Raw genomic sequence first — 27,661 nt, 5'->3', positions numbered from 1 at the left:
ACATATTTAAATTTATGTATTCACATCAACCCATGGAAAGCTCCATGAGCACCTCCAACTAGGCAGCTTGTTTCTCTGCCTTCATGCCAATATTGTTTTATTCATTCATTAATCTACACGACACACTCCTGAGTACACTCTCACGGAGGGTGCCAGCCGCGTGGCCAATAAATCATCCCAACTTTCCACTTTTTTATTCAGACGATTCTCTAATCCTCTGTTAACATTTTAAAAAATGCCCAGTGATATACAATGAAAAGAATTATTTTTTAAAAGCTGCCTAGGTAACTTGGCTATATGTTACATGAGGTTTTACAGACTTGTAGTGTAAAGATATAAATTTATATTACACAGAAGGAATATAAGAGAAGTAATGCTGATTAGGAGGTATCATACTAAACAGTGATAATGCACATTGAGAAAAAAAATGGAAGATAGAATTTTAACTCTTTGGACTTACATTGGAAAAGACCCTGATGCTGGGAAAGACTGAAGACAGCAGGAGAAGAAGACAACAGAGGATGAGATGGCTGGATGGCATCACCGACTCGATGGACATGAGTTTGAGCAAACTCTGGGAGACAGTGATGGACAGAGAAGCCTGGTGTGCTGCATTTCATGGGGTCACAAAGAGTCAGACACAACTGAATGACTAAGCAACACACAACCCAAATTATAAGTATGAGGTTCTATAATGGGAGATTCTGAGTGTCTGAATGTCTGAATAAATGTCGACAGGCCATTCATTTCCAGAATGGAACGCACACCACCATCACAGTTATTCAAGTTTAAGTCTTTACAGCTCACACTTTTGTGATCACTAACATAAAGAAGAAGAATCTGTAATGAGCTGTGTGTACGGGGTGTTCCTGATCACTGTCTGAAATCATCTTACTGACTTCCATCTCAGCCCTGCAGTACCTAAATTCTGTGAGGGCAAGACCTGAATGGCTCTTGTTCAGCAGTCAGAATCAGACCTGGCACTCAGCAGGGTCTGTTAGTTCTCCAGGGCTGCTGCACAAATATCGCAGATGGGGGGGCTTAGACAATGGAAATGTATGGTATTGCAGCTGAAAGTCTGAGATCGGGTGTTGGCAAGGGACAGGCTCTCTCTGAACACACCAGGGAAGGATCTGTGCGTTCCAGGCCTCTCTCCTAGCAGCTGGTACGTTCCCTGGCTTGTGACAGCCGGATTCCAGTCTCTATAAGGCGTTCTCCTGCATGTCTGTCTCTGGGGCCAAATTCCTCTTTTCGTAAGGATGTCGGTCCTGGGATTTCCCTGGTGGTCCAGTGGTTAAGAATCTGGCTGCCGGTGCAGGGGACACAGGTTCCACCCCCGGTCTGGGAATCTCCCAGAAGCCGAGGGGCAACTGGGCTCTCAGGCTGCAACTAGTGACACATGTGAGCCCTAGAGGCCATGGTCCACAACGAGAGAAGGGCCACAGTGAGACGTCCGAGCCCCGCAACTAGAGTGTAGCCCCGTTTCCTGCAGCTACACAAAGCCCAAGTGCATCTACCCGTCCAGCTGAAAATAAACAAATATGGATGCCGGTTATGCTGAATGAGTCCCTTCTGCTGCTCCCATGACAGTATGGCCTCATTTCAACTCAGCATGCTAGGCTCTCAGCCGTGTCCAACATTCTGCGACCCCCCACGTGACCTTATTTGGAAACAGGTCATTTTCAGAAGTACCATTCTGACTTAACTACTCCTGAAACAGACCTGTGTCCAAATGAGGTCACATTCTGAGCTCCTAGGGAGTTTAGGATTTCAAACCCATGAACTTTGTGTGTGTGAGGGGGGAACACCATTTGACCCAAAACACAGGCACGCAGTTCGTATAGACACAGTGGATGAATGAAAAATGAAACAAGGAAAAGAGCCTGTCTGGGCACTATTCCGCTTCCAGTGACCAGGTCATCACACGTGTCTGATTATATCTACTCCGTGAGCTAGAATTCTGCAAAGTATCTAGGTACAGAGTTTTATCTTGAGTCTTTATGAACACAGGTGTTTTGAGTGACGTCAGTTGTGACAGTATATGAATTGCACATCATTTCATAATAGCTGAAGTACAAATGTACAAAGACTTTTGGGGAGGAAGCCTATCCAGCTAAACCTACAGAGTGGCTTCTGATTGTGACCCGTTGGCCCAGAGGTAAACCTTTAAGTTTGGACCTTGGTCCAAAGGTCTGAAAACCCACACCTCAGCTCAAGGTCTTAAAACCCACTATTCTAATGTATTCAGTTCATTTCAGTTCAGTCACTCAGTAGTGTCCGACTGTTTGCGACCCCATGGACCGCAGCACGCCAGGCTTTCCCTGTCCATCACCAACTCCCAGAGTTCACTCAAACTCATGTCCATTGAGTCGGTGATGCCCTCCCACCATCTCATCCTCTGTCGTCCCCTTCTCCTCCTGCCTTCAAGCTTTCCTAGCATCAGGGTCTTTTAGGTGGCCAAAGGATTGGAGTTTCAGCTTCAGCATCAGTCCTTCCAATGAATATTCAGGACTGACTTCCTTTAGGATAGACTGGTTGGATCTCCATAAGCCCAAGGGACTCTCAAGAGTCTTTTCCAACACCACAGTTCAAAAACATCAACTATTTTGCACTCAGCTTTGTTTATAGTCCAACTCTCACATCCACACATGACTACTGGAAAAACTATAGCTTTGACTAGAAGGACCTTTGTTGGCAAAGTAACGTCTCAGCTTTTTGATATGCTATCTAGGTTGGTCACAGCTTTTCTTCCAAGGAGCAAAGTCTTAATTTCATGGCTGCAGTCACCATCTGCAGTGATTTTGGAGTGGTTTTACTCTAACGTATAAGTTCAAGAAATGGCCCCATGCAATTGCCAGACTTTTCTTTCCTTTGGCATGTGGCATCACCCTGGGTATCTATTATCTTCTGAGTTGCTTCGTCTCTTCTTATTCATCCTATAGTCCTTAAGCTACCCTGACCAGTCACTTGCTTGTATCACAGAACATACAACTCACTGCAGGACTTCCTTGGCGGTCCAGGGGTTAACCCAACTGCCAATGCCAATTGCCAATGCCAATGCCAGGGGACGGTGGGGTGGATGCCTCAGTTGTAAACTAGACTTCCCCCATGCCACGGGGCAGCTAACCCCATGCACCACAACCACTGAAGCTGATGAGCCCAAGAGCCTGTGTTCCACAGCAAGAGAAGCCGCTGCAATGAGAAGCCAGCTCACTGCAACTAGAGAAGGCCCACCTGCAGCAACCAAGACCCCGTGCAGTCAAAAATAAATAAATCAATAAAGCACTTAAAAACAACAACAACAAGAAAAACTGCAGAATTCTTAGGACGATTTACATGGAATATTTCAAAGGTTACGACCTGAACAGAGAGGAACTTTGTATCGTGTTTGAAGAAAAGTCTGTATCAGGTTTAGAGAAAAGTCGCCCCTTGCCTGCCTCCTGTGCCGCTTATGCTCCTGATTGCTGCTGCATGCATCTGTGCAATGCTGTACCCTGTGGCCTGTGCAGAAAAATAACCAGCATGAGAAGAAGCCAGGCCTGATTTTTTTCTTTTTTCCCCAACTGTATTCCCAGTTCCTGAATAGCACGTGGCATATATTTGTTTTCTCACTGAGGTTCTCTTGCTGCTGGGAAGCTAAGTGGTAATGGCTTGGCCTTCCGCAGAATGACTGAAGCTGAGTAACGTGGGGCCCTTGTGGGAGGCATTTTATGTACTTCCCTACTTCAGGCTGCTGGCTGCAACCTGCTGAGATGTTCCTCCATCACCTAAAATATTTTTTCCTATATGGTGTTTTCTGTGTTTATAAACACTTTCCAGGCAACCACGTATCTACTGACAGTCAGCTTCACTGTCTCCGGAACATTTCCAATCAGGGTGCCTCCCACCATTGAAATAAAAGTGAAAGTCTGAAAGTGAAGTCGCTCAGTCGTGTCCGACTCTTTGCGACCCCATGGAGGGTAGCCTATCAGGCTCCGCGATCCATGGGATTTTCCAGGCAAGAATACTGGAGTGGGCTGCCATTTCCTTCTCCAGGGGATCTTCCCAACCCAGGGATCGAACCCGGGTCTCCTGTGTTGCAGACAGATGCTTTACCATCTGAGCCACTAGGGAAGCCCTCCCACCACTGAGCTGATGCTAAAAAATTGGTGGCCGGTGACCAGGCCAAGAAGAAGAAGCAACAGAATTCAAACCAAGCTTACAGCCGCTCAACTTAGTGTTCTTCCCAGGAAAACATACAAACGACTATTTTACTTAAGAGATGAAAAATGGAAAGAGAAATGCACAGCTTTTATAATTCATACAGCTAAAACTGTAAGCAACATGTTCCAGCCACCTCATTCTATGGGTGGGGAGACTGAGTCCCCAATACTTCCCCAAAGACTCACAATCCAGTCATGGACAAAGAGCATCTAGAACACAACCTCTAAGAGAAATGTAATGCTAGCCCCAGATGACAAGCCATATTTCTAATTTTAAACTTCAGAGCAATGCCATGAAAAAAGTAATAAGAAACAGATGAAATTAATTTTTAATAAAACATGCAACCAATCCTATACATCCAAAATATTATCACTTCAGCACGTAATTAATAAATATTATTAATGAATATTTTATATTCTTTTTTTTTTTTTTACAGCAAGTCTTTGAAACACTTTTACAGGGCATCACAATTCGGGCTAGTCACATTTCAAGGGTTCAGCAGCTGCGTGTGGCCACGGGCTGCCCTCCTGGATAGCATAGATTCAGGACAGCCCTTAAGCCCTGTGTCATTTCCTTCCCAGCACCCGCACCCTGCCTCTCAGGCTTAGAACTTATAAAATATTAACTGTAAAGAGTTGGTGCTTATTTTGAATTATTGCAAATGGAAGACAGTTAGGGGTAGCAAGTACTGGGGAGGTATATTTCGTTCATGGGAAATGTTTTAACTTTTAACCCGTCTAAGATATGGAAACCTGGAGAAGGCAATGGCAACCCACTCCCATATTCTTGCCTGGAAAACCCCATGGACAGAGGAGCCTGGTGGGCTGTAGTCCACCCATGGGGCCTCAAAGAGTTGGACACGACTGAGCATGCACACAAGATGTGCAAGTGAGTAATAAAAACCGCATTATCAACTTCACGGTGGGAGATAATCTTTAAAATATTTGGGAGACGGTATTTACAATATTTGGGATCTGAAGAGAAAGGTGACTATTACACTCTTGACCTAAGGCTTCCAGGGTTTGATTTTCATGCTTTGAGTTATTTTCAATTGTGGTAACACAGCATTAAGATTCACCCCTGTTTCCCAGGCTTCTCTACTCTTTCCTATCACAAGGAGCAGTGCATAGGTTCCATGTACAATAACTCACATTCTTCCATGTACAATAATTCAACATAAGCACCAGCTCTTTACAATGTCACAGTAGAGGAGCTGAACCCACACCCCCCAAACTCCTGCCTCACTTAAATCCTTTTGGACGACACTGGTCAGTCTTTCCTAAGCTATGCTCTGCAGAACAACAATTCTGTGAGCTATGGTTGATAGATTCTACAAAGAAAAAGAGTGTCTCTGTCTGTATAACTTTGGGCCGTACTGGGCTAATCGTGCTAATTATGCTGGGGGTTGATCGCCTGTGACAAAGCTGAAGTGACTCCATGTTGACACCAACACCCCAGGCTGTCTCCCTCGCCTCTGTCTTCAGCTCGTACCCTCAGTGTTCATGCTCACTGCCTCCTTTTGCAAGATAGTTCCCCAAATGTGTGTGTTGGAGGATTAAATTAAAAAGAGGAGGGAGGAAGGAAGGAAAAATGCTTCCAGCAGAAAGCCAGAAATCTCCTAGATTTCAGCAGAAAGCTAGAAATACTCCTGAAATACTGCTGAAATCTCCAGGAGTATGCCCCTTAGGTCTCATCACCTCCAACGATACACCAAGGCTAGCTGCAGCTTCCAGGGAAGCTGGGGAGGTGAATAATTTTTACAAAGCACTTTAGGGTGCGAAACTAAGTCAGCCTTGTCTACCTGAGAATGAAGGCGAAAACAGAACCTGGGAAGGTCAGAATCCGTCACACGGAGCCAAAGCTTTCTCACAGCCATTTACGGAAGATTTTGCTTTGTGCGGTGGCAAATGAGGGCAACATCAATGTCTTCTTGTCCAGCATAAAATTCTCATTTTGCACAGAGGAACTCAAAGAACTATTATTGTTCTGGAAAAAATCCACTTTGGGCAGAGTTGTAGTAATGCGTGATTTCTGGGGCAGCCCTGTGTATTGAAAAGGAGCCACACAGAGAAGATTTGAGGAAGACCTGGGGTTCGGCGAATCCTGACCTCACTCCTGAGGAAGAAAGGCTTGGAACCCCACTTGAGGCACCCCACCTTTGAAAGCATGCATGTAAGAGAGGAGCCCCCCAATAAGTAGCCTTCAAGAGCAAGGAGGCTTGCATCTGTGAGACCCACAAGCATTGGCTCTTAACAGGCTTGCCTCTCAGATTGGAGCCCCAAGGCTTGGTGAGAAACTCGTGTGTGTGTGTGTGTGTGTTTGTGTAGGGACCTTATTTGCTTGTCATGGAACGTGCTTGGCATGAAACAGGCGATGTGTATGTGTGTGTGTGTGTGTGTGTGTGTGTGTAGGGAGCTTATTTGCTCATCATGGAACATGTCCTGAGATGCAGGCATCTGGTTTTGACAAACATCCCTGGAAACTGCTGTGGTTTTCTCAGCTCACTGCTGCTGCTGCTGCTGAGTCACTTCAGTCATGTCCGACTCTGTGCGACCCCATAGACGGCAGCCCACCAGGCTTCCCCGTCCCTGGGATTCTCCAGGCAAGAACACTGGAGTGGGTTGCCATTTCCTTCTCCAATGCATGAAAGTGAAAAGTGAAAGTGAAGTCGCTCAGTCTGGCAAATGCCATCACCTCCTTCTTTTTTGTTTTTTTCTTTTATTAAAAAAAAAAATCTCTAGATCCAGAACTTTCCACAATAGGTAGGAAAGTCAGATCCACCCAGGAATGGGCTCTGGATTTGTAGTGGTATCCCTTCACTTATAGCAGTATTTCAGGGAAAGGTGGCGGGCACCTCTGAGGTTACAGAACTCTGCTGTAGCCTCTGACCTGGGTCTTTGATTCATGATTAGCCGTCATTCACTTGACAGCCTGGAGACCTACCCTGATCTGCAGCCAACTCCTATCTCAGGGGGTGGGGTGGCTTCTCTCTCCCCAGCTTCTGCCTGGACTCTTGCCCCAAGCTGAGTGCACCGTTTGGAAGGACAACACTGCCATCTGTTTGACTCTGGGCGATTCTCTAGCTGCCTCGGCCATTCACAGGAGTGGATCGCCTGCGATCTTTGGGATTTTCATTATCTCAGAAGGACCCTGTATTTGCCATACACCTTTGGATGCTGAAATTTGCACTGGGGACCTTTCTGGTACAAGTCTCCAGGCCTAGATTTGGTCCTGACCCTTCTTTGCCCACCAAAGGTCCAGTGGGGTCTGTGGGGTTTGAAAATTCATTGTTTTCTGGGAAATAGTATGGTTTGGCCCGCATCCCAGATGACACCCAGTGAGTTGCCCTCCCGATAGTCGTGTCTTTGTACAGTTGACTCCTCATCAATGAGGGCTCATCAGGATGATAACTGCTGATAGAACATTAGGGACCTCTTCGACCGTGACTTCAGCAGACGGATCACAAAAAGCGTTGCCACTTATTGCCTTGCTCTGTCTGGGGTCACCTGGCTTCTGGGGGAAGCCAGTTCTCATGTCACGAAGACAGTTAAGCAGCCCCATGGAAATGTATTTGTGATAATTAATAAGAACGGAGGCTTCCTGACAACTAGCGAGCACCAACTTGACAGCTCTGTGCACACCTCTTCTTGAAACTGCATCCTCCTTCAATCCCAGTCAAACCTTCAGATGGCTGGAGCCCTGGCTCAGGTCTTGACTGCAACCTCACAGGAGACCCTGAACCAGAAGCATACAGATAGGCTGCTCTCAAATGCCTGATCCTTTGAAATTAGGAGGTAATGGTCATGATGTTTTAGAGGGCCAAGTTTCAGTGCAACGTGTCCCACAGAAGCAAGAACTGTATATAATAGTCCAGCGCCCACCAGAACTTCCTTTGCAAAGTCCCCTGCCTGTTTGCTAGTCGATTATAATGTTTGGGCTACAAAAGTGCCCACATAGTATTTTCCATCCAGGACATGAATGAAAAGTGAAAGTGAAAGTTAAGGTCGCTCGGTCACGTCCGACTCTTTGCAACCCCATGGACTATACAGTCCGTGGAATTCTCCAGGCCGGAATACTGGAGTGGGTAGCCTTTTCCTTCTCCAGGGGATCCTCCCAACTCAGGGATGGAACCCAGGTCTCCTGCATTGCAGGTGGATTCTTTACCAGCTGAGCCACCAGGGAAGCCCAAGAATACTGGAGTGGGTAGCCTATCCCTTCTCCAGGGGATCTTCCTGACCCAGGAATTGAACCAGGGTCTCCTGCATTGCAGGTGGATTCTTTACCAACTGAGCTCTGAGGGAAGCCCTGGACATGAATAAGTATTTTTAAAGTACTTAATATGTTAAAAGTACTAAGGTACTTTTACTAGTAAGGTACTTAGTAAAGGTACTTTAGTAAAGGTGCTGAGTACCACTCAGTAATTCAGTACTTCTCAGTATTTATTAATTTGGAAACATCAGACATGATGTGAGAATGCAAAGACCAAAGGTGACATGGTATGTAAAATGTAATTGAGATCAGAAATGCAATTGAATTAAAATGAGCGTGTCGGCTCCAGGAGCCAGACGTTTCCCCGCTGAGTTTATCTGAGACCCTGGATGGATACGATAGGCTGCTGGAATTGGTATAAGGTCTCCTTCATCCTGCTCTTTACCTTTTGAGGGTGAGATTTCTTTCCTTCCCACTTGCAAAGGTACAATATGAGAGCCCTTCCCGGGAGCCAGGATGGAAGCACGTATGTTGTAGGTGAGAAATTGTGTGTTTCATTGTAGGTGAGGAATTGTATGTTTTGTCTGTAGAGTGAAGGATTCACAGGTAGGACACGCGTGAGAGGCAGATTGAGCAGGTTAGCATCCAACCTGGCCCCCTGGATCCTGGACAGGCCGTTAATTGTTCTGCATCTGTGTGCTCGTTTGTGATTGGGGAGATAGCAGAAGCTTCTTGTGAGGGTTTGATAAGATACTTTACTGGGCCTGCCTCCACTCTATTCTGTTTTTGTTGTGGTTATGACATACAGTTCAGTTCAGTTCTGTTCAGTTGCTCAGTCGTGTCCAACTCATCGCAACCCCATGAACCGCAGCACGCCAGGCCTCCCTGTCCATCTCCAACTGCAGGAGTCCACCCAAACCCATTGAGTCGGTGATGCCACCCAACCATCTCATCCTCTGTCGTCCCCTTCTCCTCCTGCCCTCAATCTCTCCCAGCGTCAGGGTCTTTTCCAATGAGTCAGCTCTGCGCATCAGGTGGCCAAAGTATTGGAGTTTCAGCTTCAACATCAGTCCCTCCAATGAATACCCAGGACTAATCTCCTTTAGGATGGACTTAGGCAGAGGAACCAGAGATCAAATTGCCAAAATCTGCTGGATCATGGAAAAAGCAAGAGAGTTCCAGAAAAAACATCTATTTCTGCTTTATTGACTTTTGTGTGGATCACAATAAACTGTGGAAAATTCTGAAAGAGATGGGAATATCAGATCACCTGACCTGCCTCTTGAGAAATCTGTATGCAGGTCAGGAAGCAACAGTTAGAACTGGACATGGAACAACAGACTGGCTCCAAATAGGAAAAGGATTACGTCAAGGCTGTATACTGTCACCCTGCTTATTTAACTTATATGCAGAGTACATCATGTTAAACTTCTGAAAGTAATTGCATTATTAAAGACAAACACCATTATAAGGGACAGCTCAAACAGCATGCGTTACAGTGCAGAACAGAACCTGAGCCTGATGCAACGCAGCTGATATTTAACCAAATCAAATCACAATGTGGTGACGGGCACATTCACTTAGTGTGATTAAAATAAATATATGGTCATGTATACACCAGGATTACCCTGAGTTTTTACCTGTACAGTTAGCACAAAGCATATTTTCAGCCTGATTATCAATTGCTACAAACATAATAAATTGTTCCTGTGGCAGACAAAGCTAACATGAAATATAATCTTCCCTGTCAGCCCTGGAATGAAAAACTGAGAAACTGTGTCATTTGGAAGGATTTTGCACAACACGTGAACAGTTTTTGAAAATGCAGTGCCTTCATACTGTGGCTTTGTTTTTCTTTCTAGTGACGACAGCATAACAATTTAATGTTAACTCCTCATGAACATCTCTGACGTTCAGCTTATTTACTTTGGAAGATGCAGGACAGAAACAGCGTTGAAATTAATCGGAAACTCTTGATAGAATGGGGGATGCCAGACATCCGAAGTCGCTGATGGTAACGCTCACGGTTGTCCCTTTGGGTGAAATTTACTCCAAAAAATAGAAACTCTGTCCATAGGAGACTTTGGAGCCTGAAAATCGGGTTTCGTTTGCAAGTCGATTCATCCTGGTTACTTAGGATTATCTGATAAAGATTAGGAACAGAGGCCCATCTGAAGCTCCTGCCTACCTGTATCCCGCTTCCTTCCCCCAGGGACTCTGCCTTCCTGCTCATCTGCTTCTGTTTGTACTCTGCAGATCCAAGCCACATTTTAATAAGGATGGTAAACATGTTTTGCCAAGCACCCAGCCAGCCGGAAGACCGCCGGCAGGTTTGCGGTGTCATTTTACTGAAAATACTGCAGGCGTTTTTTTTTTTTTTTTTAGGAATATATTTACATAAGAGGGAAGGCTTAAAGTGAGAGAGAAAGGCAGCTTTCTTCCAAAGGCTTTGATCCTGGCAGGCATCCGGGAAAACCTTTAATGATGAATTGTTCTTCTTTGCTCACGCCCAGGGGGAGCTGAGTCAGGTCTGCAAAGAGGAATGCGGCGTATGCCACGCGCAGTCGGCCTCCTGTTCCTTTCCCCTCTCATCCATGGCTGAGCCCTATGTGGGCACCTGCCTACCTACCAGGAGGACATAGTTCCTCGTACAGGGAGCAGGTCCCTCTCTCCTACTCTCTGAGCTGATCCAATTTTATTCGACTGTTTTTCTGTGCTGTGCTTGCTTCATGATTTTCTCAGTTTGGCTCAAGGGACCTTATTATTATTATTTTTTTCCAGGAGCAAACCTGGGAATACAAGAAGTTTGGGTTTAGTGTGCTAAATTGAAGGCTTCCCTGGTGGCTCAAATTTAAGGACTTCCCTGGTGGCTTAGACGGTAAAGCGTCTGCCTGCAATGCAGGAGACCCAGGTTCGATCCTTGGGTGGGGAAGATTCCCCTGGAGAAGGAAATGGCAACCCACTCCAGTATTCTTGCCTGGAGAATCCAATGGACGGAAGAGCCTGGTGGGTTACAGTCCGCGGGGTCACAAAGAGTCAGATGCGACTTCACTTGCACTTTCTTTCATGCTAAATTTACGACCAGCATGGTAGTGGAAGGTCAATACAGGAGATGTAGTGGCTACTGCGTCCTTCTGACTCAAGCTCCAGGTGTGAAAAGTTTCCTTGTGCCTCCTAGGAGCATCCCCAGGTGGCACTAGTGTTCAATACAGGAGACACAAGAGACTCGGGGTCGATGCTCTCGAGAAGGGCATGACATCCCACTCCAATATTCTTGCTTGGAGCATCCCATGGACAGAGGTGCCTGGCGGGCTGCAGCCTACGGGGTCGAAAAGAGTTGGACGTGGCTGAAGCGACTTAGTACGAGCTTGAGACCAGACCTTGGCTACTTGGGTGAGAGAACACACATCACCACCTTGAAGTGGTGATGGAAGCGCACTGCCAGCCCGGGGTTCAAAGTCTCTGTCTTGAGAATGTTGTTGCCTCAGTTCACAGTGGAAAAGAATGACCTCTGTCTTGAGAGAGGCCCTTCACACCAACGTGCGCTCGTGCAATTTGTTAGCTCTTGAAAAGAGAATCGATGAGTGTGTATGGGGATGTCTGTGTCTCTGTATGGCTGTGCATGGTTCAAAGATAAACTGAGGCATGTTAACAATTTCAAGAGTCTTAGTTGAGCAAACATTGATTTGAATCAGGCCGTGCCTAACCAGAAGTGGTTGGGAGTGCTCCACCAACAGGCGTGAGGTAGACTTTGATAGAGAAAAGCAGAAGCAAAGTTAGGAAATTGTTGGTTGGTTGTCCCTTAAAGCCCAGTTGGCTATTTGGGGTTGGTTGTGCTTAGGTTTCAGTTTGGTGACCTTGAGGCCTTCACAGGCTTAGATTTTGGTTTTTGACTAGGCCTCCACTGAATTAGCAGAAATAGATGTTTTTCTGGAACTCTCTTGCTTTTTCGATGATCCACAGGATGTTGGCAATTTGATCTCTGGTTTCTATGCCTTTTCTAAAACCAGCTTGAACATCAGGAAGTTCACGGTTCACGTATTGCTGAAGCCTGGCTTGGAGAATTTTGAGCGTTACTGTACTAGTATGTGAGATGAGTGCAGTTGTGTGGTAGTTTGAGCATTCTTTGGCATTGCCTTTGTTTGGGATTGGAATGAAAACTGACCTTTTCCAGTCCTGTGGCCACTGCTGAGTTTTCCAAATTTGCTGGCATATTGAGTGTAGCACTTTCACAGCATCATCTTTCAGGATTTGAAATAGCTCCACTGGAATTCCATCACCTCCACTAGCTTTGTTCGTACTGATGCTTTCTAAGGCCCACTGGACTTCACATTCCAGGATATCTGGCTCTAGGTGAGTGATCACACCATCGTGATTATCTGGGTCATGAAGATCTTTTTTGTACAGTTCTTCTGTGTATTCTTGCCACCTCTTCTTAATATCTTCTGCTTCTGTTAGTTCCATACCATTTCTGTCCTTTATCGAGCCCATCTTTGCATGAAATGTTCCCTTGGTATCTCTAATTTTCTTGAAGAGCTCTCTAGTCTTTCCCATTCTGTTATTTTCTTCTATTTCTTTGCATTGATCGCTGAAGAAGGCTTTCTGATCTCTTCTTGCTATTCTTTGGAACTCTGCATTCAGATGCTTATATTTTTCCTTTTCTCCTTTGCGTTTCGCTTCTCTTCTTTTCACAGCTATTTGTAAGGCCTTCCCAGACAGAAGTGATGGGACCAGATGCCATGATCTTCATTTTCTGAATGTTGAGCTTTAAGCCAACTTTTTCACTCTCCACTTTCACTTTCATCAAGAGGCTTTTTAGTTCCTCTTCACTTTCTGCCATAAGGGTGGTGTCATCTGCAAAGCTGAGGTTATTGATATTTCTCCCGGCAATCTTGATTCCAGCTTGTGTTTCTTCCAGCCCAGCGTTTCTCATGATGTACTCTGCATATAAGTTAAATAAGCAGGGTGACAATATACAGCCTTGATGTAATCCTTTTCCTATTTAGAGCCAGTCTGTTGTTCCGTGTCCAATTCTAACTATTGCTTCCTGACCTACATACAGATTTCTCAAGAGGCAGATCAGGTGGTCTGGTATTCCCATCTCTTTCAGAATTTTGCAGTTTATTGTGATCCACACAGATGGGAACAGTGTCAGACTTTATTTTTTGGGCTCCAAAATCACTGCAGATGGTAACTGCAGCCATGAAATTAAAAGACACTTACTCCTTGGAAGGAAAGTTATGACCAACCTAGATAGCATATTGAAAAGCAGAGACATTACTTTGCCAACAAAGGTCCGTCTAGTCAAGGCTATGGTTTTTCCTGTGGTCATGTATGGATGTGAGAGTCAGACTGTGAAGAAGGCTGAGTGCTGAAGATGCTTTTGAACTGTGGTGTTGGAGAAGACTCTTGAGAGTCCCTTGGACTGCAAGGAGATCCAACCAGTCCATTCTGAAGGAGATCAGCCCTGGGATTTCTTTGGAAGGAATGATGCTAAAGCTGAAACTCCACTACTTTGGCCACATCATGCGAAGAGCTGACTCATTGGAAAAGACTGATGCTGGGAGGGATTGGGGGCAGGAGGAGAAGGGGACGACAGAGGATGAGATGGCTGGATGGCGTCACTGACTCGATGGACGTGAGTCTGGGTGAACTCCGGGAGTTTGTGATGGACAGGGAGGCCTGGCGTGCTGCGATTCATGGGGTGGCAAAGAGTCGGACACGACTGAGCTACTGAACTGAACTGAACTGACCTGAAGTCTTGTTTAGAGCCTCGTTGTTTCGTTAATTTAACAGTGTGCCCGTGGGTGCATCTGTCTGTGGGCACATGTGTGTGTGCATGCATGGGTGTATCCAGATTTGCGTGCCTTCACGTGTGTGCACGTGCAGGCACACAGATGTGTATATGTGTATCCACTGGTGCATCTGTGTCTGTGCATTTACACATGTTTATATTTGTCTATATTATGCATGTTTCTATTTGTTTATATATTGGGCTTCCCTCATAACTCAGTCAGTAAAGAATCTGCCTGCAGTGCGGGAGACCCAGGTTCGATCCCTGGGTTGGGAAGATCTCCTGGAGAAGGAAATGGCAACCCACTCCAGCGTTCTTACCTGGAGAATCCCATGGACAGGGGAGCCTGGTGGGCTACAGTCCATGGGGTCACAAGAGTCGGACATGACTTAGCAACTGAAGAGAGAGAGAAGAGAGAGAGAGAGATTTGATCATTGTGCACAACCTGTCATAACCTCTCCTTTAAAGAAAGCTGAACGCCAAAGAATTGATGCCTTGAAACTGTGGTGCTAGAGAAGACTCTTGAGAGTCTCTTCGACTGCAAGGAGGTCCAACCAGTCCATCCTAAAGGAGATCAGTCCTGGGTGTTCATTGGAAGGACTGATGTTGAAGCTGAAACTCCAATCCTTTGGCCACCTGATGGGAAGAGCGGACTCATTTGAGAAGACCCCGGTGCTGGGAAAGATTGAGGGCGGGAGGAGAAGGGGATGACAGAGGATGAGATGGTTGGATGGCATCATCAACTCGATGGACATGGGTCTGGGTAGACTCCGGGAGTTGGTGATGAACAGGGAGGCCTGGTGTGCTGCGGTTCATGGGGTTGCAGAGAGTCGGACACGACTGAGCAACTGAACTGAACTGAGCCTTTGTCTTCCCGCTACGGCTGCGTGCTTGATGTTTGTAATCAGAAATAATTTCGAGGCCCCCCGAATGCTAGATGGCAGCTTCATGGAGTTAATGGGTCAGGAGGGACAGGCTGATTATGGAAGAGAGAGGTGATTGAAACATGACTCCCAGCAAATCAGGGGCAGCAAGGGGAAGGAAGGTGTCCTGGGAGCAGGTTGCCTCCCCTGCTCGCTGGAGGTGGGAGGGTGCCCGTTGCCTGGAGACGGGGGTGAAGGGCTCAGGTAACCAAAGCTGCTGTGGGGCTCCTGTGAAGGGCCCCAGCTGGCAGGGGTGAGGTGTCTGCAGAGCTTGAGTGGCTCCATGCCATGCACTGGGCTTCAGCTTGCTGTGCAGACTGTAGGAGCTGCGTAGTTATGGGTACAGAGGACAAACCAGCTCTGCAGTGACCACCACGGGCTGTCTGCTCAACCACAGAAAGAATAACTGATCTTGGACATGCTCCTTTTCCACTGTGTCCCTCTCTATTTGTTTTCTTTTTCTATGCACTCTCCTTTCTCTTCACCCCTTTCCACCCCTCCCCTCTCTCCCTTCTTAAAAAAAAAATTAAATACTTAAAAAATCATTTTTATAGGCAACTCTCATGTTCAGATGAAAAATCTGGCACAGTATTTATCTTGAGACATCACTGTGTTTTTCCTGGAGATGTAACATTTACTCCTCAAACTTTCCTTATCTTTATTCCCATATTTTGCTTAATTTCCTACTAAGCCTTCTTTTCTTCTGAGATTAGTGTAATCTTTACTCAAAAACTAGGTAAGGATAATACAAGAAAAGATACATAATTTATGTATCATTTCACTTATAATTTGCAACCCCATGGACTGTAGCCTATCAGGCTCCTCCGTCCATGGGATTTTCCAGGCAAGAGTGCTGGAGTGGGTTGCCATTTCCTTCTCCAGAGGATCTTCCCGACCCAGGAATTGAACCTGGGTCTCCTGCATTGCAGGCAGACACTTTACCATCTGAGCCACCAGGGAAGCCCATAATATATAATACACTGTAATAATTGTATATAATACAAAAATATACTTTTTGTATACTTTTCATGTAGTTAATTTATGTAGCTAATACTTTATTTTCAAAATAAAGTATAGATATAAAAGTATGGATATAAAAAGTATATCTATACTTTGTATCTATACTTTTTGTGTAGATAAATAATATAAATAAATATAAACAAATAAATCTAACAAATATGAATTGTAATAATATTATTAATATATTATCAATAAATACAATAATAAATATAAATAATATAGATAATATAAATAAATTCTGCCTGATAATCCTATACATAAATATATATATAAAATGTTGAATTCATGTAGCTAATACTTTATTTTCAAAATAAAATATAAATATATGGATACAAAAAGTATAAGTATACTTTGTATCTCTCTATATATATTTATGTACAGGATTATCAGGCAGAATTTATTCCAGGAGTGCAATGATATTTAACATGGGAACACTTTATCAGTGATGCATCCTACATCATTACACTAAAGGGCAAAATCAAAGATTTTAAGTACATACAGAAAAAGAAAAATTGATACAGTTAAACACCTCATCATAATACCTTTTTGGGACTTCCAGTGGCTGAGACTCCGAGCTCCCAATGCAGGGGCCCAGGTTTGATCCCTGGCCAGGTAAGTAGAACCCACATACTACAGCTGAGAGTTCACAGGCTGCAGCGGAGACCTGGTGTTGCAAAATAAATAAATAAAATATATTTTTATTTTGTAAAAAAAAAAATTTGTAAAATATTTTTAAAAATAAAGGAAACCTTTTATTAAACTAGGGACTGGAAGAAATTTCCTCAACCAAATAAAGATTATGGCCACAAACCCTTCAACTTTCAACACGCTCCCTTTTAGGAGATCTAGGTACCTATTCTCTCTATCGTTTGTAAGTCGTCTTCTTAAATGTAAAAGCTTGAAATACCCGCTACTGCCGGTCAGTATCATCCGGGCCGAGGAGGCTCTAAACTGCATATCTGGCTGGCACAGTTCAGTTGAGTTCAGTCGCTCAGTCGTGTCCGACTCTGCGACCCCATGAACCGCAGCATACCAGAACTCCCTGCCCATCACCAACTCCTGGAGTCTACTCAAACCCATGTCAATCGAGTCAGTGATGCCATCCAACCAGCTCATCCCCTTCTCCCGCCCTCTATCTTTCCCAGCATCAGGGTATTTCCAATGAGTCAGCTCTTCGTATCAGGTAACCAAAGTATTAGAGTTTCACCTTCAACGTCAGTCCTTCCAATGAACACCCAGGGCTGATCTCCTTTAGGATGGACTGGCTGGATCTCCTTGCAGTCCAAGGGACTCTCAAGAGTCTTCTCCAACACCACAGCTCAAAAGTATCCACAGAAATACAAGCAGCTGACCAGGGTGCTTTAAAGAACGGTTGATTTATTAGCGCTGGCTGTGCTCTGTGAGTCATGTGACAGACAGTCAAGGTGAGGCTGAAAGCCACCTCGCTTCCTCGGGGCTTTGCAGGCGGTCTCGGTGCTGTGTTTGCCTTGCCACCCGTCACCCTTAGTCCTCAGTGAAAGCCTTGCTCAGTTTCTCTCCAGTCACTGGGAGATGGTGTGAGCTCTCCTGAAGACGGCACAGTACCAGGAGGCTGTGATTCTCAACCGGAGAAGCCGGCCTCCCATCTGAGTCCAACGTGTGCCGGAGCCAGACAGATGTGAAAGGAAAATTTGCAGCAACATAGCTCTAGTGAGACAGCACTGAAGGATGAGCTTGCAATTGGGATCTCAGCTCTTCCCCATGGCTTATTACATGCAACTCTAGGTGGTTTTGCAAGAGTGGGTGAGGGGGAGCTGGTTGGAAGGATGCCGTCTTGGGGGACTTCCCTGGTGGTCCAGTGGCTAAGACTCCACCCTCCAAATGCCTGGGGGCTGGGTTCCATCCTCAGTCAGGAAACTGAATCCAACATGCCAAGAGTTCACACGCTGAGACTAAAGATCCTCCATGCTGCAACGAAAATCATGGCATGGTTGGAACAGAGGTTGCAAAGAATTTTCAGACACAAGAGTATTTCAGAAACGAGCGATGTATTAAGAGGAAGCAGCATAGCAAGTTCAGCTGGCCGACCTCCTGATGGATCAGGGAGAGGCAACCCCTTTGGTGGGGTAGAAGCCAGTTTTTGTAGCCTAGGACAAAGCAAATTGCTGCTGGAGGGTGACATTGGGTGATTGGTTAGGCTGCTATAGGGTGAGTAATAGGGTGAATGAAAGTGTCAGTCGTGTCTGACTCTGCAACCCCACCAGACTGTAGCCCGCCTGGCTCCTCTGTCCATGGGATTCTCCAGGCAAGAATACTGGAGTGGGTTGCCATGCCCTTCTCCAGGGGATCTTCCCAACCTGGGGATCAAACTCAGGTGTCCTGCTTTGCAGGCAGATTCTTTTAGCCACTGAGCTACCTGGGAGGGTGGGTATTTCTACTTACAATGAGGTCAGGGAGCCGCCTGGTTTAGATCAAGGAGTGGGTGAGGGGGCTCATAGCAAAAGTTGCTATGGGGCTCAGTCAGTTCCAAGATGACCTGGGTGCAGGGCTCTCTGCCTCCGTGGCCTTGGTACAAAACTCTAAATCTGTGACCTTGATGGCGGGCTCCATGGATTGAAGGTCCTGCTCGCTGCAACTGAGACCTGGTGCAGCCAGATCAATCAAAATTAAAAAAAAAAAAAAGAAAGAAATATGGGGGACCTGTTTGGGACACTCTGGAAGTAGGTGGAGCCCCCCTTGGTGTTCCAACCGGTCCTCCTCCGGGGATTTGCTGATTATCGTTGGCGCTGAAGTTTGGGACTCTTGGCTCCACCGAGCTCTGCAGTCTTTGCAGATCCTGAGGTCGCATTCTTTCCTCCCACAATATGATCCCTACCTAGCTGGGCCCAAGGGGGTTGAGCAGCAGGGAGAAGGCAGATACTCACAGCAGCGGGGAGGGCACGTGACAGACAACTCTGGTTGCTACCCACGTGGTCATCAGTGCTCCAGCTCTTTGCCATCAGGGTAAAGGCTGACAGCTGGGTTTGTAATTATTCCCGAGCAGCACATTTTCTCCTCAAAGGGTCACAGCTTGGGAGATTCCACGGGGAAGAAGCTGGTTTTTCAATTTGACTACAAACTCCAGATTCTTCCTACCCACTCCTTACCTGGCAGGCTCCTCACCCCTAGGAGGCCAATGTAATGAAAATTGGATGCTGAAGCAGGAGGCAGGGCTCTGGGGTTGTCTCACTGGCTTTCATTTCAGCGATGGCCTCAGGCAGGTTACTGCAGGGCCCTGTGAGTTCACTTCAGAACGACCCAGTGCTTTCCTGGCACAACGTGACTTCTTGTATCAGGCTGTTCCACAGTCTGGTGGATTTCGTGATTAGAAAGTAATTTCATTCCCTAAAGTATGCTAAAGACCAGGCTATGTGGGCAGAACCTCCTTTCAGTGGCCGCCGCCTCCCAGCTGAGACTTAAGAAAACAAAAGAAACAATTTGGCGTGATAATATTAGCAAATACGTCTTCCATAAGCTCTGTCTTCACGCCTTTTGAATTGCGTTATCTCCTCTCCGTATTGTTGACTCACTTGCATAAAGGATTTTGCTGTACAAAGTGGGGGAAAATTATTTCACACTTGCTTTGATCGGAAATCTGTGGAGGTAGTTAAACCATTCAGTGTATTCAAATGTGGTTAGCTCTGCTAAGGGAAGGGAGAGACGATCAAATTATTAGCATAAATCAGGAGGCCTAAGTGCTGTCCTGAATATTTTCAGATGGATTTAGAAAGCCGTTTAAATGTAAGAAGGTCAAAGATGCTGGGAACCTAAAGCATGGGAGTTGTTCATTATTTTAGCAATATTCTCATGTGTCATCTGACATCTAGATTATGTAAAGCCAAAATTAAGTCACCATGACAACCATCTGTGCCATTAATTCATTATTATGAGTTAATTCGGATCAGGATCTTGGCTACATGATGAAATGTTTAGTCTTTGTTCTGCCTGAAGACCGTTCGGTGGTAATTTTCCAGGTTTTGGATTTGGGCAGCAGCTAATGTTGCCTTTATCCCCCCCTCCCATTAAAAGGCATAATCACTTGATTACAGAATTTGTAACGTCACATAATAGGTTTTGGCTTACAATTTTGGGGGGCGGGGGAGGGTTGGTGGCAGTGGTATGTCCCTGACCTAATAAAATAACTTGTTTTTCAAAACACCTTGAAACTTTGAGGATTTTATTCACTGAACTTGTTTTTCAAAACACCTTGAAACTTTTGAGGATTTTATTTACTGATTATATCAAATTGTTGCCCAGGGATGTATATGGTGTCAGGGAAATTTGTGCAAGTGAAAGAGTAGTTGGTAAACCACAGGTAAATTATGCTGAAAGAGCAAAAAAAAAAAAAAAATTGATTAAAAAATATGTGGCTTCATCGGGTGGCAGTCGCTTACAAATGACAGCAATAGTTGGCCAAGGTGTAGTCATGAAATTAGTTTGATGTGGGAAGCTAATTATATCCTGTATCTTGGGACATACTAGCTGGCCTGCAGGGAGCTATGGTGGGCCCCCAGGAGTAAGCCTGGAGGAGCCTTCTGGGCAGGTTGTATGTGGAAGCCAGTAAAAAATAAATACATAAATAAGCATGATAAAAAAACAACTCATGATTTAAAAAAACTCATGATAAATTATAAAGCTTTAATGCAGATGTAAAAAGTTCTTGATAGTTTCCATCCGTTGCATCATTACTCTGTCAAATTATGTTGAGCGTGTGTGTGCATGCTAAGTCTGACTTCAGCTGTGTCCAACTCTTTTCGACCCCATGGACCGTAGCCCTCCAGGCTCCTCTGTCCCTGGGATTCTCCAGGCAAGAACACTGGAGTGGGTTGCCATGCCCTCCTCCAGGAGATCTTCCCCACCCAGGGATCGAACACTGCCTCTCTTGGGTCTCCTGCACTGGCAGGCGGGTTCTTTACCACTTTACCACTTTACCGCCAACCTGGGGAATCCAGTGTTAAGTATACAGAAGAGTAGGTGAAGGACGAGGCTGAGTTTAGGAATTCAAGTATGGAGTTGGTGAAAACCCTGAAGCACGTGTTTTGTTTTCAGGCAGAGAAAAAGGATCCATAAACCAGAAAGTGTTGATGAAATCAGTCAATCTACATATGGTGGGGGATAGGTAGGAAATAGATTCATGACTTTTTATCCCAGTGTGGAGAGATCACCAGAAAAGATGGACTAGTGGGAATTATTTTTCGGCTTTGAGCTCAGACAGACTTGTTAAATGCTGGCTCTGACTTTGTTATGGCAGCCCGGGGAAGCTGGTGTGTAAAAGAGTGAAATGCTAAATCACCGGCCAAGGAAGTGGTTTTGAATCCCAGCTGCGGCAGCTGGAAAGCAGCGGTGTTTATACATGAGATGGAGAAAAGCGTCATGGAGGCAATCAAGCGCTTGGAAGAAATGGTGGAAACCTTCCAGATCATACAGAGGCCAGAGGAGTCCTTCTTCTGCTTTGTACTTTTGCGGTTGAGCGAAAACTTCCGAGTTCACGCAGAGAAAAACAAGGGGGCCTCCCCGCTGCAGTCCACGGGGTTGCTAAGAGTCAGACACGACCCAACTACTGAATAACAACAACAACCCCTGTTCCGAAATCACTGTAGCTGTTGCATTTACTGAGATCCCTGTGTCGTATGAACTGATGAACATGAACTGCAGAAGCAAAGGAAGTGGATGATTGCTAATCTGTAACTTGGTTTAGCCAGAAACACGGAAACGCCTGAACGCTGAACGTACTGCACCCAGAGAAGCGAAATGTGGCGTATTTGACAACAGAAATGAACCAGTCTGGCTTAGACCAAGGGTTGGTTAACTTGTACCAGGAAGGGCCAGATAGCTAACATTTTGAGCTCTTTGAGGCGCACAGTCGGTTGTAAGGATTCCACTTGGCTGGTGTAGTGTGGAAAGCAGCCAGAGAAACATCTAAGCAGATGAACACGACTGCGTTCCTGTAAAGCTTGGTGCATGGACACTCAGATTTGAATTACATTTGACTTTCTCGGGTCATGATGATGGCTCAGTGCTAAAGAACCCTGCTGCCAATGCAGGAGATATAAAAGACACAGGTTCGATCCCGGGATCGGAAAGATCCCCTGGAATAGGGCATGGCAACCCACTCCAGTATTCTTGCCGGGAGAATCCTATGGACAGAGCAGCTTGGCTGACTATAGTCCATAGGGTCACAAAGAGGCAGACGTGACTGAGCGCCTTCCACCCAACCTATCCTGCTCTGAGCCACCACCATCTTTCTTCTGCAGCCCTCTGAACATTACTTTTACAGATAGCAACTGTAGTTAGAAGTGATTTTTTTTGTGTGGGAATTAAGGGATATAAAGAGGTCTGCAGATGAGTAAGAATTATGAGAGAGCAGAGGAGCTGAAGCAGAACCAAGTGAAGTGAAGGTCGCTCAGTCGTGTCCAACTCTCTGCAACCCCGTGGACTATACAGTCCATGGGATTCTCCGGGCCAGAATTCTGGAGTGGGTAGCCTTTCCCTTCTCCAGGGCAATCTTCCCAACCCAGGGATCGAACCCAGTTCTCTCGTGTTGCAGGTGGATTCTCTACCACTGAACCACTGGGAAAGCCCAGAGTCAAGCAATTTATCCTGGGGTCATTGGCAAGAGTACTGGAGTGGGTTGCCACACCCTCCTCCAGGGGAATTTCCCCAACCGAGGGATCGAACCCAGGTCTCCCGTGTTGCAGGCGGATTCTTTACCAAGCTGAGTCACCAGGGAAGCCGGAAGAAGGACCAGCTGGTCTGTTTATCAGTGACAGAAGACAGGAGGAGGAGAGAACCGTTTCTGAGTGAGGCAATCAAATCTGTCTTGGTCGGTAAGAATTTGGTGAGAAAATTCTCCCTGGGCTTCCAGGCTGTGTGGCATCGCTTGACGGAGTCTTGCCTCTTGCAGGGGTCTGGTGGGTGAGGACGATGGAGAGGTAGGCAGCATAGAAGGTTCTTAGTTGACTTGGATGGAGGGAGGGAGAGAAGCCAGCTTTGTGCAGATGCCTTTTGAAGGCCTGGAGAGGCATTTTGTTGAAAAGCAAAATAGCGTGACTTCACAGTGAGGGCCAGTCAACCTACCCCGGAGCGATAACGCGAATGCCTGGGGAGGGTTTCAAAGTTCAGGTTCTGATCCTGTAGTTCTGAGTGGGGCTGAGATCCTCCACTTGTTTTATTTTGTCTTCTTTCTTTTATTTTTAGGCTTCCCTGGTGGCTTCGATGGTAAAGAATCTAGCCTGCAATACGGGAGACTGGGTTTGATCCCTGGGTTGGGGAGATCCCCTGGACGAGGGCCTGGCAACCCACTCCAGTATTCTGGTCTTTTTTTTCCCTCTTCTTTCTTTTTTAAAAATTGAAGTGTTGTTGACTTACAATAGAGTGCTACTTTCAGATATAGTACACCCTGATTCAGTTATTTTCGCAGTCTATAATCCATTATAGGTTATTAAAAGATATTCGAAATAATTCCTTGTGCTATACTGCACTTTTTTTTAAATTAAAAAGAGTAAAAAAAAATTGAAGGATAGTGGATTTACAAATGCTGTAGAAGGGACACAGGGGCTTCTTCGGTGGTGCTAGTGGGAAAGAACCCACCTGACATCGCAGGAGATGTAAGAGACACGGTTTCGATCCCTAGGTTGGGAAGATCCCCTGGAGTTGGGTCTGGCTACCGGCTTCAGTATTCTTGCCTGGAGAATCCCATGGACAGAGGAGCCTGTCCCCCTGGACAGAGATACAGTCCTAGGGAGTCGCAGAGCTTCAAAGACGACTGAAGTCGCAAAGCTTCAAAGATGACTTGGCACGCACACATAGAAGGGAATGAATCTTTTTCTTTCTATGTATCAAGTGTGGGATTTTAATTCCTGGAGCAGGGATTGAACCTGGGCCCTTGGGAGTGAAAACACAAAGCCCTAACTCCTGGACCCGCAGTGAATTCCCCTCTGTGTCTGTAATGTAAATCCTTGTTGTTTATCTACTTTAAGTGTTTGTGTGTGTGTGTAGTTTGTAACTGTTAATTCTGTGCCCGAACCTGCATTTCTAAGAAGCTCCTGCTGCTGCTGCTGCTAAGTCGCTTCAGTCGTGTCCGACTCTGTGCGACCCCATAGACGGCAGCCCACCAGGCTCCCCCGTCCCTGGGATTCTCCAGGCAAGAACACTGGAGTGGGTAGCCATTTCCTTCTCCAATGCATGAAAGGGAAAAGTGAAAGTGAAGTTGCTCAGTCGTGTTTGACTCTTCGAGACCCCATGGACTGCAGCCCACCAGGCTCCTCTGTCCATGGGATTTTCCAGGCAAGAGTACTGGAGTGGGTTGCCATTGCCTTCTCCTAGGCTACGCTGATTCTGCTGGTCTCTACAGAAAGCCAGGGACTGAGCTTTAAATCATTAAAAAAAAATTTGAGGTGCAATTTGCATAAAATAAAGCTAACGATTTGAGGGTGAGCAATTCATTGGCCTTGAGTAATTCACAGCATTGTGCAACCTTGGAATTGTGCAGGGTTTAGTACATTCACACATTGTACATGTGTGCTAAGTCGCTCAGGCATGTCCTACTCTGTACGACCCCATAGACTGTAGCCCCGCCAGGCTCCTCTGACCATGGGATGCTCCAGGCAAGAATACTGGAGTGGGTTGCCATTCCCTTCTCCAGCGGATCTTCCCCACCCAGGGATCGAACCTGCGTCTCTTAGGTCTCCTTCATTGGCAGCAGATTTCTTTAACACTAGCGCCACCTGGGAAATCCGGGTACAAACCACTGCCTCTACGTAGATCCAAAGCATTTTCATCACCCCCAGATTAAACCCTGTATCCACTAGAGAGTCACTGCCTTTTCCCCTCCCTAAGCTTCTGGTTATCCCCAGTCTGCTTTCTGTCCCCGAGGATTTGCCCCTTCTGCATATTTCATCTAAACGGAACCATAAAATATTTGTCTTTTTAGGTCTGGTTCCTTTCACTTAGCACAATGTTTTCAGGGTCCATCTACATTGTGGCCTGTGGCAGTATTTTTTTTTTTTCTTTTTATGGCTGGATAATATTCTATTGTATGTATAATGCACCATTTGTATATCCATTCAGCTTTAAATGGGCATTTGAGTCATTTGCACCTTTTGACAATTGTGGTTAGTGCTGCTCTAAATGTGTGTAAAAACGGTGCATTTTTCTTTGCTTAGAAGGTCATTGTTTCTGCAAGTTACAAGTTGGTTTGGGAGTAACTGATTAGAGGAGACTCATCCAAGGTTTGACACTCTACTATTCCAATTCAAAAATAAGTCTTAAGAACAGATCTCCAGGTGTTCTAAATTGTTACATGTGGTGAACAATCTCCTTTGGAAAACAAGGAACTTTCCAGTTGTTTATTTAGGAATCCTGGTGTTTCAGGCACAAAAGGGATGGTGAACACAGCTGTGTGTAATGTCACAGGAGATCAAGAAAGATTTCTTCTCAGAATTCTTTCAAAGATTCACCAGGCTTCGGAGACACCTACGTTTGTGCCCCACAGTGGAGCTGACTGCCTGGCCATGAAAAGTACAGTTTGAAGAGTCTCTCTCTCCCCTCTGGCTTCCCAGGTGGCTCCATGGTAAAGAACCCCTCTGCCAGTGCAGGAGATATGAGACACAGATTCCATCCCCGGATCGGGAAGATCCCCTGGAGGAGGGCGTGGCAACCCACTCCAGTATTCTTGCCTGGAGAATCCCATGGACAGAGGAGCCTGGCAGGCTGCAGTCCAGGGGGTCGCATAGAGTTAGAATCACGTGGAAGTTCAGCCACAATGAAATGCACCTGTCATCTTGGGACCCAGAAAGGCGTCGATGCTTTTCTGGAAGTTCGGTGCATGTGTCTGTCCTGCAGTCACGCTGTCTTTTTCAAGAAACAGGGCTAATCTGCTCTGAGATATCATCAGGCCTCATCAGCTAAAGTCTGAAAGGGAGACTGTGCTGGGTGGTGCTCACTCCAGACTGAAGCCTCTGATTAAGATTTATCCCTGATTTTCTGCAGAGCCTCGGTTCCCATCTGGCCTGGAATTGGCCCCATATGGCAGGGCTTGTCGGCAGGGCTGGTGGGAGTGTGTGCGCCCCTCTGCTGTGGTTGTGGGCAGCGTGGGGAGGGTGTACAGATACTGGAAGCCAGTCCAGGATGTTGTGATGAGGCGGGTCCTAAACGGCTCATCAGCAAATGGCACAGAGAGGAATCTTCAAGGGACTTCCCTGGTGGCCCAGTGATTAAGGCTCTGCGCTTCCAATGCTGGGGACAAGGAGTGGATTCAGTCTCTGGTCGGGGAACAGATCCCACGTGCCTTGTGGTCCAGCCAGAAAGGAAAATTTAAAAAAAAAAAAAAGAAAGAAAAAGGGGGTGGGTGGGATCTTGGAGATGGAATGTGGAGTGCAGTAGAGTCAGAACCAGGGAGCTTGAGACCAGGGGGTGACGGAGCCTGAGCTTGGACATGGAGCTCTTGCACCAGGACCGATTGATTCTTGTGCTTTCTCCTTGCAGCTTCATGGCCGGAAGGCCCTCGGATAGCAAGGCTGGAGTGTGGGAAATGCTGTCTCCTCACAGGATGGATGCCGTCAGGTGAGTAGAGACGGTCGACTGTGCACATGGAGATATTTGGACGCCGTACTTAGCATTTCATGGAAGCATTCCATGTCTCCCGTGTAGAGAGACCTGGGAAGTCATTTCAAGCTGGATGGAGCAAGGCGTTAGAAACAGCTCCCAATATTAACAAAAGAAAAAGAGAAAACAGGTAATAAAACTGCAGGGATGAGAGGTTCAACTCTAGAAAGTCCAACTGCGATTTCTAACAGGACCCCTGCTTCCAAATGTATCGTTTAACGGGGAAGTGAGGCCAGTGCTCAAACTCTAATAATCCAAACCATAAAACTGATCCAAAATAAACCAGCCGAGGGACTTCCCTGGTGGTCCAGTGGGTAAGACTCCGAGCTTCCACTGTAGGGGATGTGGGTTTGATCCTTGCTCGAAGAACTAAGATCCTGCATACTGTATGAAAACCAAGCGAACAAAGCAAAAACAAACACATTATATATAAAATAAATAAGCCCAGCAAAAAACTATATGTGTTTGTAATACACTTTGTTCAGTTCAGTCGCTCAGTTGTGTCTGACTCTTTGTGACCTTATGAACCACAGCACGCCAGGCCTCCCTGTCCATCACCAACTCCCAGAGTTCACCCAAACTCATGTCCATTGAGATTCCATCCAATCATCTCATCCTCTGTCGTCCCCTTCTCCTCCTGCCCTCAATCTTTCCCAGCATCAGGGTCTTTTCCAATGAGTCAGCTCTTCACATCAGGTGGCCAAAGGATTGGAGTTTCAGCTTCACCATCAGTCCTTCCAGTGAACACCCAGGACTGATGTCCCTTAGGATGGACTGGTTGGATCTCCTTTGTACATAATACATTTATATCTGTACTAATGTAATATGTAATTTCACAGTTGGTTGTAAAAGATATTACGACTGATTTTGCAACACACTATATTACAGT

General features: G+C 46.0%; 1 long non-coding RNA gene and 1 other non-coding gene across 2 annotated transcripts in view; both read left to right on the top strand.

The window, feature by feature from the left end:
• Window positions 1–23,378, top strand: part of LOC132344370 (uncharacterized) — a 53,404-nt gene extending 30,026 nt beyond the window's left edge. Inside the window, exon 3 of the long non-coding RNA XR_009493652.1 lies at window positions 22,866–23,378. This is a non-coding gene — a long non-coding RNA (uncharacterized lncRNA). The remainder of the gene's footprint in view (window positions 1–22,865) is intronic.
• TRNAC-GCA (transfer RNA cysteine (anticodon GCA)) lies at window positions 11,273–11,344 on the top strand. Its single transcript has one exon. It is a non-coding gene; the product is annotated as a tRNA-Cys (tRNA).
• Window positions 23,379–27,661: the final 4,283 nt, after the last annotated feature.

This window comes from Bos taurus, chromosome Y (assembly GCF_002263795.3).
Source record: "Bos taurus isolate L1 Dominette 01449 registration number 42190680 breed Hereford chromosome Y, ARS-UCD2.0, whole genome shotgun sequence".
Classification (NCBI taxonomy): domain Eukaryota; kingdom Metazoa; phylum Chordata; class Mammalia; order Artiodactyla; family Bovidae; genus Bos; species Bos taurus.
This window is presented reverse-complemented; position numbering and strand designations above follow the sequence as displayed.